The sequence below is a fragment of the Nannospalax galili genome, unplaced genomic scaffold (genome assembly GCF_000622305.1).
Source record: "Nannospalax galili isolate Female #2095 unplaced genomic scaffold, S.galili_v1.0 scaffold744, whole genome shotgun sequence".
Classification (NCBI taxonomy): domain Eukaryota; kingdom Metazoa; phylum Chordata; class Mammalia; order Rodentia; family Spalacidae; genus Nannospalax; species Nannospalax galili.
In genome coordinates this window covers 908,243-921,140 of record NW_008351509.1, presented here as the reverse complement: position 1 = coordinate 921,140, position 12,898 = coordinate 908,243, and positions in this window count along the sequence as shown.

The following is a 12,898-nucleotide window of genomic DNA, read 5'->3' as shown; positions in this document are numbered from 1 at the left end:
AGTACAGCTCTCTGGTTAGAGGCCCTGCTCCTGGGTGACTCTCCATTCAGCTTTCTCCACCCACTCCCACCCTAGCCAGGGGTGGACATCATGTATCCATGAGAGTGTAAGACCAAAAGGAGGGTGGGTCACCACAGTGCCAAGGATGTTGTGAGCATCTCTGAACTTCCAAATTGCAACCAAGAGGGAAATCGCTTTCCAAGCATTGAGCACTTTTCCACCCTGAAGCTTAGGTATGAAATTCCTCCAGAACCTTCTTGTTCAGGGCAGCTTCAAACCAATTTCTTCATAACTTAGACCACTCAAATCAGCACCGCATGAAACTATGGGTGGTTTTCAGAACCCCTGCTAACTAGGGGGCTAAGTAGGTGAATCTCAGTTAGCAGCTGGCAGTGAGATGGAGAATAGACTACAGAGGCCATGAGCACACAGCGGACTGACCATGGTCTGAACTGAGGTATGGCCACTATCCTACCTATGTGTTGAAAATGCTTGATATCCATCTATTAAACAAATACTTGCTAAAATCATACCACACCCTCATTGATCAAATGAAAACCCAAACTCTTGGCCTTATGCTCTGGTGGCCATGATGCTGGATAAGATGCCCTTGTAGAGCAGATATATGAAGGGGCAGCCACTAGGGAGAGAAATTGGTATGATTAGGAGACCCAAGTCTCCTGAGTCTGTACAAAGATGTGCTTTGATGTGAATGGTGTCAGCATGGGTTGATTACTGTAGGACAGTATCAGCAAAAGACAGAAAAGGGAGCAAAAGTAAAATAACTAAACACCTCTAATCCCCATCACCAAGGGACTGCTGGACAAACTAGATTTATTCACATGTCAGATTGTGGAGTGCAGAGCATTATGTCCCCACAGAGGTGTGGACAGAGTGCCACCATTTACACAGAGGCAGCAACACATGTGGATGTAGTATTAAAGACACATTGGCAGATTCAGGCTGTGGAAAAGAATTTTAAAATAGTTACTTACAGAGGGAGGGAGGAAATAGGACCAGGGAGTCAAAAACAGAGATTAGACTGTTCTCAGGATACCTTGCTATACAGTCAGGGCTGGGAAGGTATGATGCTCCTGAAAGTCCTTGTTCTCAGGACCTGCAAGTGTATACTGAACTCACACACACCTTAAGTGTGGTACCCTTGGGGTCCTGCTCTCAAACCCATCACCAGCTCTATTTGCAGATTTTGACTTTGGATCTATGAAAACATTGTTCATAATTACAAAACAAAGTGAAAAATTAGAAATCCCTAAAAGCAAAATACAGTACAAAAGCACCGTCTTCATATTGAGTTGGTAACAGAACCACTTAAATGTCTCTTCCACGTGATTTAAGATTTAGTCTTTCGAAGCCAGGCATGATGGTGCACCTGGGAAGTGGAGGCAGAGGATCTCAAGTTCAAAGCCAGTCTGGGCTACATAATAAAATCTTGTCTCCAAAACATGAAAACAAAGAGCCTTAGTCAATGACTGCAGCACCCGCAATGGACTCAATTCTAAAGTTAAAGAGAAGGTCAAAGGTATCTTAAACCATCTGGAGACACAGCACATGATATTTACAGATAGAATAAAACATGTCTGAGGTCTGTATTAGTTATTTGTACACTGCTATGACCACTGACAGAAACAACTTGAGGAAAGATTAATTTTGACTCACGATTTCAGGTCATTCCATCCTAGTGAGGAATGTATGGTGGAGTTCATGGTGGTGGGAGTGTGTGATGGGGGTTCTCACCTCAGCATCAAGGAGAACAGGAAAGCAGAAACTGGATCCAGAACCAGGGGCAGTGCTAGGACTTTCAAAGGCTTGCCCCTAGTCACCTACCTCCACCTCCACCAATGCCCCACTTCCTAACGGCTCCCCAACAACTTAGTCAGTTAAAGAACAACTGTTCAAAAGGTGAGCCAGTGCGAGGGGCATATTAGACTCAAACTGGAAGGTTTTTTTTCCCCCCAAATAATCAGGATTTAGAACAAGGCAAGGTGAGTGTTATTGGAGTGGGAGGCTGCAAGGTGGTGCTTATTAATACAGTTGTATATGTTTACAGAGGAACACTGCTGCCTTTTAAAATATGTTATTATTTTTAATTTATGTGGATGAATGTATGTGTGCAAGTGCAAATGTGTCACGCAGTGCCCGCAGTAGTCAGAAGAGAGCTTCGAATTCCCTGAAACTGGAGTCACAGATGGTTGTTAGCTGCCATGTGGGTGCTGAGAATCGAACCCGAGTCCTCTGCAAGAGCAGCCAGTGCTCTCAACCACTAAGCCGTCTCTCCAGCCGCTTGAGGAGAATCTTTACTGCATGAATATACTTGAGTGTCCCCAACACAAGCCCCTGCTTGTTTGCTGGGGAGAGTCTGCCTTAGGGACACCCTGGCATCCTTTTCACTTGCTGTAGATAATCACCTCATCTTCTGGCTCCAGGCTGTACTGATCAAGTGGCTGTGTACCACCCAGAGGTAACTCCACTGGATCTGGTTACACCTGTGGCCAGAAGCCCATGAGGTCTGCAATGCTCCTCTTTCATGAAATTTCCTCTTATGATTTTTCTCCCAATGGGCCCCCACCAGATCCTGGTCTCTACCCCTCTTACCATGCTTAGGGGTTGAGTCCTGTCTTTCTCTGGACTCCAGATGCAGCCAGTGGCCGCCTTATAAACATTACTGAGTTGGAGAACAAGGTCTATTCAGCTCAGATGCCTAGAGAAGGGGACAAGCGCCATATGGCTAAGTGGGCATCTATTGGATGTGTCAGCATTAGCCAGTCGGGTAATGCTGCAGGAAGTCAAGCTAAGGCCAGCCTAGGGAGCTAGCACTCCTCAACTCCATGTGTCCCCAGCCTAGACTCCAGAGAGCCTGATGAGCCTGGTTGAGGATGTGGCCAGTTGTAGCCAGGCCTTATCTACACAACAGATAGTTTCAACCTCAACTAGAGCACAGACTTTGGGAGGAATCAAAGTTGAAAATGGGATGTAGGCATGGGGAAGGCCTCCTTTTGCTAGAGCAATGAAAGCTTGTAATGTGTCTTTCCCCTGGGCATTGTGTCCTTAGTGGGAGTTAGTCGGGGGCATCCTTGAGTTCTCAGGTGAGGGCTTTCCAGGCCCCAGTATTGCTTGATTTAAAAAAAGAACAAAGAGACACCCATTCTACATCATAGCAAAATGCCAGACCAGAGTGGCTTCAACTATAGACTGTTCTCATCTCTCAGGCCTGGAAGCCACAAATACAAGTCAAGGGGTTTGCAGGGCTGGCTCCAAGGGGATGCTTTAGGGGAGACTATTCCAAGCCTCTCCTAGCCTTGTGGTTATGGCCTGCTGTCCTAGTTTCTTTCTATAGCTGTGACAAAAGACTCTGACCAAAACCAACTTGGGGAGGAAAGGGTTTATTTTATCTTACAACTCTCAGGTCACACACAGTTCATCACTGAGGGAAGTCAGGGCAGGAACTCAACAGGATCCTGGAACCCAGGCCATGGAAGAACAGCTGTTTAGTGGCTTGATCTCCCAGCCTGTGCTCAGCCTGTTTTCTTTTTCCTTTTCTTTTTCTTTTTTTGGTCTTTTTGAGACAGGGTCTCCCTGTAGCCCCAGCTGGTCTGGAACTCACTATGTAGACCAGGCTGGCCTTGAACTCACAGAGATCCACTTGCCTCATGCCTCCCAAGTGCTGGGATTAAAAGTGTGAGCCACCATACTCAGCTCAGCCTGCTTTCTTACACTACACGGGATCACCTGCCAAGTAGTGGCCCTCATCACACAATAATCAAAAAAATGTCCCACAGACATGGCCACAGGCCAACCCAATGGAGGAAATCCTCAACTGAGAGTCCCTCTACCCATGTGTGTCCGATTGATAACTGATGTTATCTAGCACACCTGCCATCCTTGGTGTGCAGCGATGCCTCCATCATTAACTGACTTTCTCTAAGTCTTTGCCTCCTACAAGGATGCCAGTTATGCTGTATCAGGGCCCTCTGCCCCACGTAGACCTCTTCTCAACGAGGCACTTTGCTCCAATGCTGTACACAAAGCAGCCACATTCTTAGCTACTTGGGTTTGGACCTCAGCATATGAATTTCAGACACAATTTTACCTCCAAGAAGAGGTTGCTTGTGGAGATGCCCTTGAAGAGGTGCTTAGAGATGGAGGATAGAAATTAACAGTGGAAGGGTTTCTCTCAACCTGCCCTTTGAAGTGACAAGTTCAGGCCTCCTCTCCGGGGGATACCCCCTGAGTCCAGGCTGTGGCTGCAGCTCTAGAGTACTCCCTCCAGGACTATAAACATTTCTTCAAGTGTAACCCATTTAGCAAAGCTAACTTATCCATGACTGACTTTTTTTTTTTTTTTTTTTTTGAGACAGGGTCTCCCTGTAGCCCCAGCTGGCCTAAAATTGCTATGTAGTCCAGGCTAGCTCTGAACTCACAGAGATTCACCTGTCTCTGCCTCCCAAGTGCTAGGATTAAAGGCATGCATCACCATGCCTAGCATCCATGGCTTTCTAGAGCATGTTAAGGTATTTTCTGCCCATTTAGGATCACCCTATAACCAGAGATTTATGGCAAATACTCACTGTTAAAGGCATGGATTTGAGTTTGGAGGACAGGGTCTGGCAGTCTTGGGTTCTTGAATCTCTTTATAGTGAATTATACAGAGACACAGAGGATAACGACAGGAAAGGAGATGGTTCACTTAAAAAGAGACAGAGGAGCATGGCCTAACTCCAAGAGAAAAGGGGGCCGGTTCCTCGTGCCCTTTTATGGTCATTGACATAGCACCTGCTTCTATTCTATTTGCATGGCTCTGGCTTTTCTTGCACATGCTCTGTTCCTTTTTTTTTTTTTAAAGGAATTTTATTTATTATTTTTATTTTATGTGTATGAGTGGGGAAGAAAAGGTAAAGGGGTCCAGTGACTCCAAAGTCCATCTCAGGATATGACATGAGCTTTAGGTTTAAAGGGAAGAACTGTGGTGGGGGAGCAGGGAGCAAGAGCTATCTATAATTAAACAGCCCTGGTCAAGGCATGGTTCTGACGGTCTTCTGGGTCACATCATGTCCTTCTCCCAGCCTGGGCTGTTTGGTCACAGCCATTCCCCTGTCTTTGTTCTGTCCAGAGGGTTTTACTTTATTCTTTTTTCATTTTTTCAATTTTTATTTTATGTGTATGAGTATTATGCCTTGTGTTTGTAAGTGCTCCTGGAGGACAGAAGAGGGCATTGGATCTCCTATAACTGGAATTACAGATGGCTGTTAACTGCCATGTGGGTGCTAGGATTCAAAACTGGGTCCTCTGCAAGAGTAGCCAGGGCTCTTAACCACTGAGCCATCTCTCCAGCCCCTTTACTTCATCCTTAATACTTCAACCTTCTGGGGAAGCTGGTAAGTGGCAAATACTACAGCCTTAAGAGCTCTGTGCATTTGAATAAATATAATATAAAATGAAAATTTAAAAGCTGTTGCAGCCTCTAAACTATGTTATCCACCTGAATACGATGAGAGAGTCTCAAGAGTGGTGTTAGGAGTCTGTAAGAGGTGATGCTGTGCCCAACTGCATCTCCAGTTTATTGGTGAAAAATGGGCATAAAACTAGACTAGCAGGAGAAGAAACAGCATATTTCCTAAGTGTTCGATATGCTGTTTCTCACCTCACAGCCATTGGCCTGTGGGTGAGATCCAGGCCTCTGGGTAGGTTTCTTCTCTTTGGACAGTAGCTCAAAGCAGCTTCCAATAACCTCAGTGCAATCTCAGGGCTCAGGCCTGGGAAGCTGCGAACCCGGTTTCAGAGGCAGGAAGGTGTACCCTCAGGAAACAAGCCAGCCAGCATCAGTATTTGCATCTGAAAAGAAAGAAAACATGTGTGATTAATAAAAGATGCATCTAGCGTGGCCAATCTTATTGGTTACCTTTATTTTTCCTTCTCTCCTTTACAATGTGTTTTCTTGTATGTAGCGATCGCACGACAGCTCCGAAAATCTAACAGATCCACTTTATAGAAAAATAGCCAGCATAAAACCCACAAGAAGCTTTTGCGGTCCCAGTTTAAGGAGGGTCGGAAGGGTTGTTTGGGGCTCATTCACTCTTCCATCTCTGTAGGATCAGTCAGAGATAAACTCTCTTCAGCATCAGAAACAGTTGAGTATTAAATAATTACATTCAAAACATCTCCTGAGTAGAAATACACGCAAAAAACTCCGTGTGGATTCCATTTTTGATTTTTTTTTTCTAAAATGAGAAATGCTAATGATTCATTTGTAAAATCTTCCCAAACTAAGTTTTGTTAGAGAAGAATATACCTCTGTGCTTTACATTTTAAGTTTCATCAAACACGGCACAAAGTTTCAAAAATTATTTTCTATGTTTTCTGGAAAACATGAAAGGTAATCGCTTTTCGCCTTTTGTGGCAAATTAGAAGTGAGGAAACAAAACCTTAAATATTGTCACTGCAAAGGAGAGAGGTTGGAAAAGGAACACAGTATATATCAGAATAATGTGTTTTAGTTTTGAAACTATACACAGACATTTTGACTAAAATCTTCTTTTCTTTTCATATACAAAATAAAAGTGTTGATTGGAAATCTGTCTGACTCCCAACTCTCCTAGCACACATCTGGAAGAAACCACCTTGCTTTTTGTAACTCAATTTCTGTCCAAATTGTACCCGAAAGCAGGCTGGCATTGTACTGTTTATTAGCAACACAAAAGGCGCTCCTCGCAGAGCTGGCCGGCCCTTGAAGTGCAGCGACTCGGCGAGGGGCTGGGGTCTTACCATTCCTGCGGGGAGCTGAATGCTAATCACCCATTCTCTCCTCCTCCAGCTCCTGGCCTGATTATCTTGCTCGGGAGCCCTGGGCCAGGGCTGGCTGGTTTCTCATCTTTTAAAATAAAATGCAGAATAGTCTATTTATTTTAAGGGGAGGAAGACTTGTTAGAATAGGACATGGTCTTCACTGTCTCAAAGAGCTGCATTAAATTATGCATTTATTAATTTGAGGATTTTCATGGGTGTGGCTCTGCTCCGACAAAGATTTTTAAAAATTACTCTCCCAAATACATAAATACAAACACACATATTGTTAGTTGAAGTTCAAATATGTGAACTTAAAAGCAGACGCTTTGTCAAGCAAAGGTGTGCCTTGCCGCTAGGCAGGCCTCTCCTCTCTCCTGAAGTCGGTGTGGAGGATCAGGTTCCTGGTTCTCAGAACATTGACTGCTTGGTTGCCTTGCCTGCGTTTTCAAAGGGCTGGTACAGGGCCAGCCGAGGGGCTCTGCCTGTTCAGACCCAGCTGTGCCGGGCCTGAGTTGCGCTGCTGGGATACCCCTCTCCCCTGAGAAGCAGAGTGTGTGTTTCATCAACGGCACGTCTTATTCTCTTGAAAAATTTTTATTACAAATCAAATGAGCTTACAGAACAAATGGAGGTTCCAGCTGGAATGCATGCATCATCCCTTGAAACACAGGTCCACCTTATGCCCAGCAGGCCTGTGCCCTGAAGACGTGTCGCAGTGAAGAAAATTCTCCCTTCCCGCCAGTTTCAGCTCGGGTTTTCCAAAGCAAGCTTCAACGACTAGCCATTTGCTTCTCAAATAAACATGGGCAAGCACCCCCGTCCCCTCTGGGAGACGACTCTGCCACCGGACCCATTGTCCTCTTTTGCAAAGCGGGCAGGGGCTGGGGGGCTGGAGCAGGGCGGAGGTGTGCGATGATGTCAGAACCGCGGCTGAAGAATGTCAGCTCTCCCGCGGGCTGGACCGGCGGGTGGCCCCGTGCAGGGAGGCCACAGTGTGCTTTCTAACTCCGCCCCGCATTCTTCTGGTCCGGTTCCCACCGACAGACAGGGCGAGGGAGGTCAGAGTGGCCGGGACAAAAGAGACCCCCTGCTGCCGGGCTTGGCTGGGCTGTCAGCACCACTAATTCAGGAGTTCACCTTTCATCTTGCAGATCCATTAGGGGTTAAAGAGAGACCCATTTTACAGCTGACAGGCTTGAAGGGGCGGAGGAGGGGGGAGGGACGCCAAGCACCCTAAAATTTATAGCATTCAAGCCACCTGCTAAAAATAGACCCGTGCAGGTTCTCTCTTCATCCCTCCCCATATAATGGGATATGTATCTGCGAGACAGCATAATAAACAGGCAATTCTTGGTCTCGGGATATTTTCATATTGTGTGGTGAGAGGAGAGGAAGGAGGGAGGAAACTGGGAGAATGAATGCAAAACAGAGTCTCCTGCTCCTCAGAAGGGCGCTGGGTTCAGCAGCTCACCTGCAAGCCTTCATCAGCTGGGTAGTCAGGCCCAAACCCAGAGACCTCATGAGATTGCAAGTGTGGAAATAGATAAGCCTTGTGACTTCCAGCCAGCTGGCATTGGCAGCATGTGTGTTGTATGGGTGTTTGTGTGCGGTGCTGACAGGAAGAACAGAACCAGAGGAAAGAAGCAAGACAGGCCTTTCAAGGAATCTTTCTGTGCAGCAGGCTTTTCCCCAGTGACTCCCAATCTGTCTTTTCTGAAACCAGAAAATGAATTAAAATGAATTAATTTAATGTGTTTTAACTGATGATGGACAATATGTCTTCCAAAATAATTCAGTCTAATTTCCTTTTTATCAGTTTGGCCGTCACCTTCTGTAAGGGGAAGTTCTACATATGCTTAGGTGGTATTTATTGTAAAGGAAGCTGGGAAGAGGTTTACTTCAGTGAAGTGATAGTCACAAAAAGAGGAAGTCACACTGCACTGAGTGTGCGCATGCACGAATGTGTCTATGTGTGTATTATCTGTGTGTACCTACATGTGCTAATGTGTACTCTGTGTGCATGCTTATGCACCTGTGTGTGTGTGTGTGTGTGTACAACTGTGATTCATGGATGTACAAATATGCTGCTTTGTGCCTGTGTGTTTATGTCCAAATATGTGGCATTGTGTTTGTGTGTGTGTGTATATGATGTTTTATGTTCATATGTATGCATATATTCAAGGCCCTTGTGCTAGTGTGCTTGTGTTTGTAAGCACATGTACCAATGTGTATGGCTGGCTGTGTGTACTGTACATGTGTTGCACCATGGGTGCACATATATGCTTGTCCAAATGTTTACTTGCCAATGTGTGTGCCTGCAAATGCACGTACCTGCATTTGCATGTGCTCATGTGTGTTGGAATGGGTAGATCTGCTCAGGGTAATATGAAAGGCCTTCCGTTTATGAAGAGATCTAACTTTGAGTTTGCAATGGGCATGGGCTGCTATTTGGAGATTTAGTTTCTGGGTGCTTTCGGCAGCTCATGTCTGTGCTGCCCATGGGTATGACCACCTCAAGAAAGTGTTAGAGTAGTAGAAAAACCCTCTAAAACCAGTCAAGAGAATAACAATCTCAGACCTGGGTGGAACCTGAACTTTTTAGTTTTTCCAGATCACCTGGTCAGGACCACCCCTAGGAAGGCAGGTTCACCTTAAGGTAGGCTAAGAGATGAGTGGCATACCTAGAGTGTTAATGAGATGGTGAACTTTTCCTGCCCAGAATCCCTGCCTCCTAGTATAGTGCGTCTGGACCAGATCACAGACATGTGGCTCTGTAGATCTACCTATTTTTTCTGAATTTTTCAGAAAAGCCTAGCCTCTTCTTTATATCTATTTCTTTAGCCCCAGCTAAAGCTCTGGGCTGCCCCAGCATTTTGGATTTCTTATATTTTCTCTAGCGCTCCCTTCCTCTCTCCACTGTGGGTCTAAACCAGCGGGGCTTCACGGATTTTTTTCTCCTTCTCCCCTCCATTCTCCTCCTCAAGGCAGTTGCTGAGATTTATGGCTTGCCTGCTCTAAAGATTTTTCTTTAAATTCAAATAAAATTATCCTAAAACTTCCATTTCAGTCCGTTCTCAAATGATTTTATAAATGAGACTAAGAACCTGAAAGGGGACCTGTTTTCCCCTGTATCAAAAACAGCCCGGGGATGGGATACAGCTCAGTCAGTAAAGCACTTGCACTGCAAATACAAGGATCTGAATTGGATTTCCAGTATTCATATTAACAAAAACCAAGGCATGGTGGTCCCAGCACTGGGGAGGTGGAGACCGGTTTCCTGGTGCTAGCTGACCAGCCAGCTCAGCCTACTCAGTGAGCTCCAGACCAGTGAGAGAGACCCTGTCTCAAAACAAATGAATAAAGATGGACAACACCTGAGAAACAACACCCAAAGTTGTCCTCTGGCCTCCACAGGAATGCACACACATGCATATGGGCACTTACGCACATGTGAACAAACACACACATGACAGTGGTCTGGACCTAACAGTTTCTCACAAAAGAGCTTATTTACTGTCAGCCTAGAGTCTGGTGTTATAACTCAAATCTCTGTTCAGGCAATGGTTTTTTTTTTTTTTTTTTTTAAAGTAGGCTGCTTTAGAGAACACTGGCATTCATCCCTTGGTCACCCTGACTCCCTACCCAGATCCTCTGTTCCATTTCACAAAGTTTTCTTTTTGGTCAGCTAGCTGCTAAGTCTTCAATTTGCTTATCAGTTCTGTGACACTACAGAGGTTAGTGGTCATGCCTTGGTTTCCTTGGCAGCAAGTACAGGACTCAGAGTGCCATAGGCTGGGCCTGTTGCTTTTCTACAGCAGCATTCTCTCAGACAAAGTGTCCTTTTCTAGAGGCTTCCCCACAAACTCTCCCATCAGGCAGATTCCAGCTCGTCCTGAACAATCCAATTCAAATTTCTTCTGGGAAGTTCCAGCATTTGGTCCAGAGTGACCTGGGAGGATATATGCATGTGTTGGGGGTGCTCAGTCAGAAGGGAGCCACAGAAAAGGAGGGAAGCCGGGTATTCTGGATCAAAGCTCTGGCTGCCTGCCATACACAGCCGCCCTGTCCCCAGGTCCGTGCAGGCCAGCTCTGACAGCTCTGACTAGGCAGTTCTTCCTGCAGGAGGGCATAAGATGGTACATCTTTCTTGGCTACCCCCACGTTTTGTGATCAGATAGTCCTAGAGGGTAGTTTAGAGAGGTTCTTTTCAGGGATGAATGCCCAGGACTTAGATTTGGGAGTTGGAGAATGCAGATCAAAGAAACCACCTACTATGGTTATCTTCCATGTGAATCTGGGAGGGAAAGTCCCACCATTTAGGTGAAAGCCCATTTCCTTCTGGGTACAGAGTTCTTAGGGCAGTCAGGGACCAGATTGCTGGAGGTCCTGAGTCTTGAGGTCCACATGCCCATTATGATGAAAATCACCTGAGTGGAAGAGTTTGCTCTGCTGAGCCTTGAGGGCCACAGGTCCATGGGGATGAAGTCACCTGAACTGAACAGCTGCTCATAGATTGGGGTAGGACAGGAGACACAGGGACAAGAATGCCAATGGTCCTCAGGGACAGGTAGGGATCCCCTAGCCAGTCTTCCTGGGAGCTGCTGCCCAGTGAATGCCCGTTCGCCATCCCCATCCACCAACCCCTGGGGATTCCTGAGTGCCCAGAGCAGGAGTGGCGAGCTCAGGCATTTGATCTTCTCCTGGTGGTACAATAACAGAGGGGGTGACACAGGGCCCACTGTGAAGGTCTCAGAGCTGCAGTGGACTTGGAGGAAAGGGTAAAAGTTCCTAGCACTCGTGCTTTCTCTGCCCAGAAGCCATCAGAATAGAACCATCAAGACCCAGCCAGGTGACAGAAGGTGCTGGTACCATATGCGTATAAGGGTTGGATACCCAAACCTTTTGTTTTCTAACAATTAACAATTTTGAGACGTAAGGACAAATATCTTTGTCTCCATTTTATAAAAGTGGGAAATTGAGGCAGAGGAGGCAGAAAGCAAGGTCTCACCTTCCCCACTGTGCTTAGCTCCAGGGTCTTCTGCTAACCCCAAGCAGTGTGCATTCCTCCTAGGCTAGGAAGGCACACAGGTGTATCTGTGGTCTGTGGACCCTAACAGGGCTGCAGTGTGAGTCAGTTCCTTTGATGTGCTGGATGGTCCTTTGGGGAGCATGGTGGTGCATCTGGATAAGATGAATTCTCTGAATGATTTTCCCTGGGCAATAGTGGAACAGGTCACGGCGCCCCCATGGTCTGGAAGACTTGGACATTCTTTCAGTTACTTTTTGTATTTTGTTCTTTTTTTTTTTTCTTTCATTAAAGACTTTGCAAAGAACGTTAGTCGTGTATTAATTGCCTTTCTGTTACTGTGATAAAATACTATGACCAAGGCAACTTACAGAAGGAAGAGTTTACTGGGCTTACTATTCCAGAGGCATCAAAGTCCATCATGGCAGGGAGGCACGGCAGCAAGAGGCAGGCCTTGAGACAGGGGGAAGACCCTGAAAACTCACATCTTCAAGCAGAGAGCAAAGTGGGGAGAGCCTATGAACCCTCAAACCCAGTCCTAGTGGCACATGCCCTCCAGCAAGGCCACAGCTCCTAAAGAGTCTGTGACTTCCCAAAAAGCACCACCACCTGGGGACCAAGTGTTCAAATAGCTGAGCCTATGGGGGACCTTCCCATTCAAACCACCACAAGTTGCCTCTGAAAATAAGAATTCTGTGAAAATTGCAGCTTTTACTCCATTTTTCTTCCTTGGTATTTCAGTGTTTGTGCCTTAGAAACCAAGGCGGGGGGCGGGGGCTTGTATAAGTCACCCCAGTGTATTCTCCTCACACTGAGTACAGGTTGTTGTAGATTTATACTCCATTCAGCTGCCTGTGTTTCAGAGCTCAGACAGAAACCCTGTCCTGAAGGAACAGCCACAGAAATTGAACCAGGGGCCAGCGGCATGGGTTAGAGCCATGTGTCACTCAGTCCTGAGGACCAGGCCCATGATTACTCAAGCTGCTGGTATTAGCAGGTTAAAAAAGATAGAGCACTTATTCCCCTGATGGTCTTTTAGAATGAGGTTGGAGAGAGCCAACTGGTTCTCAT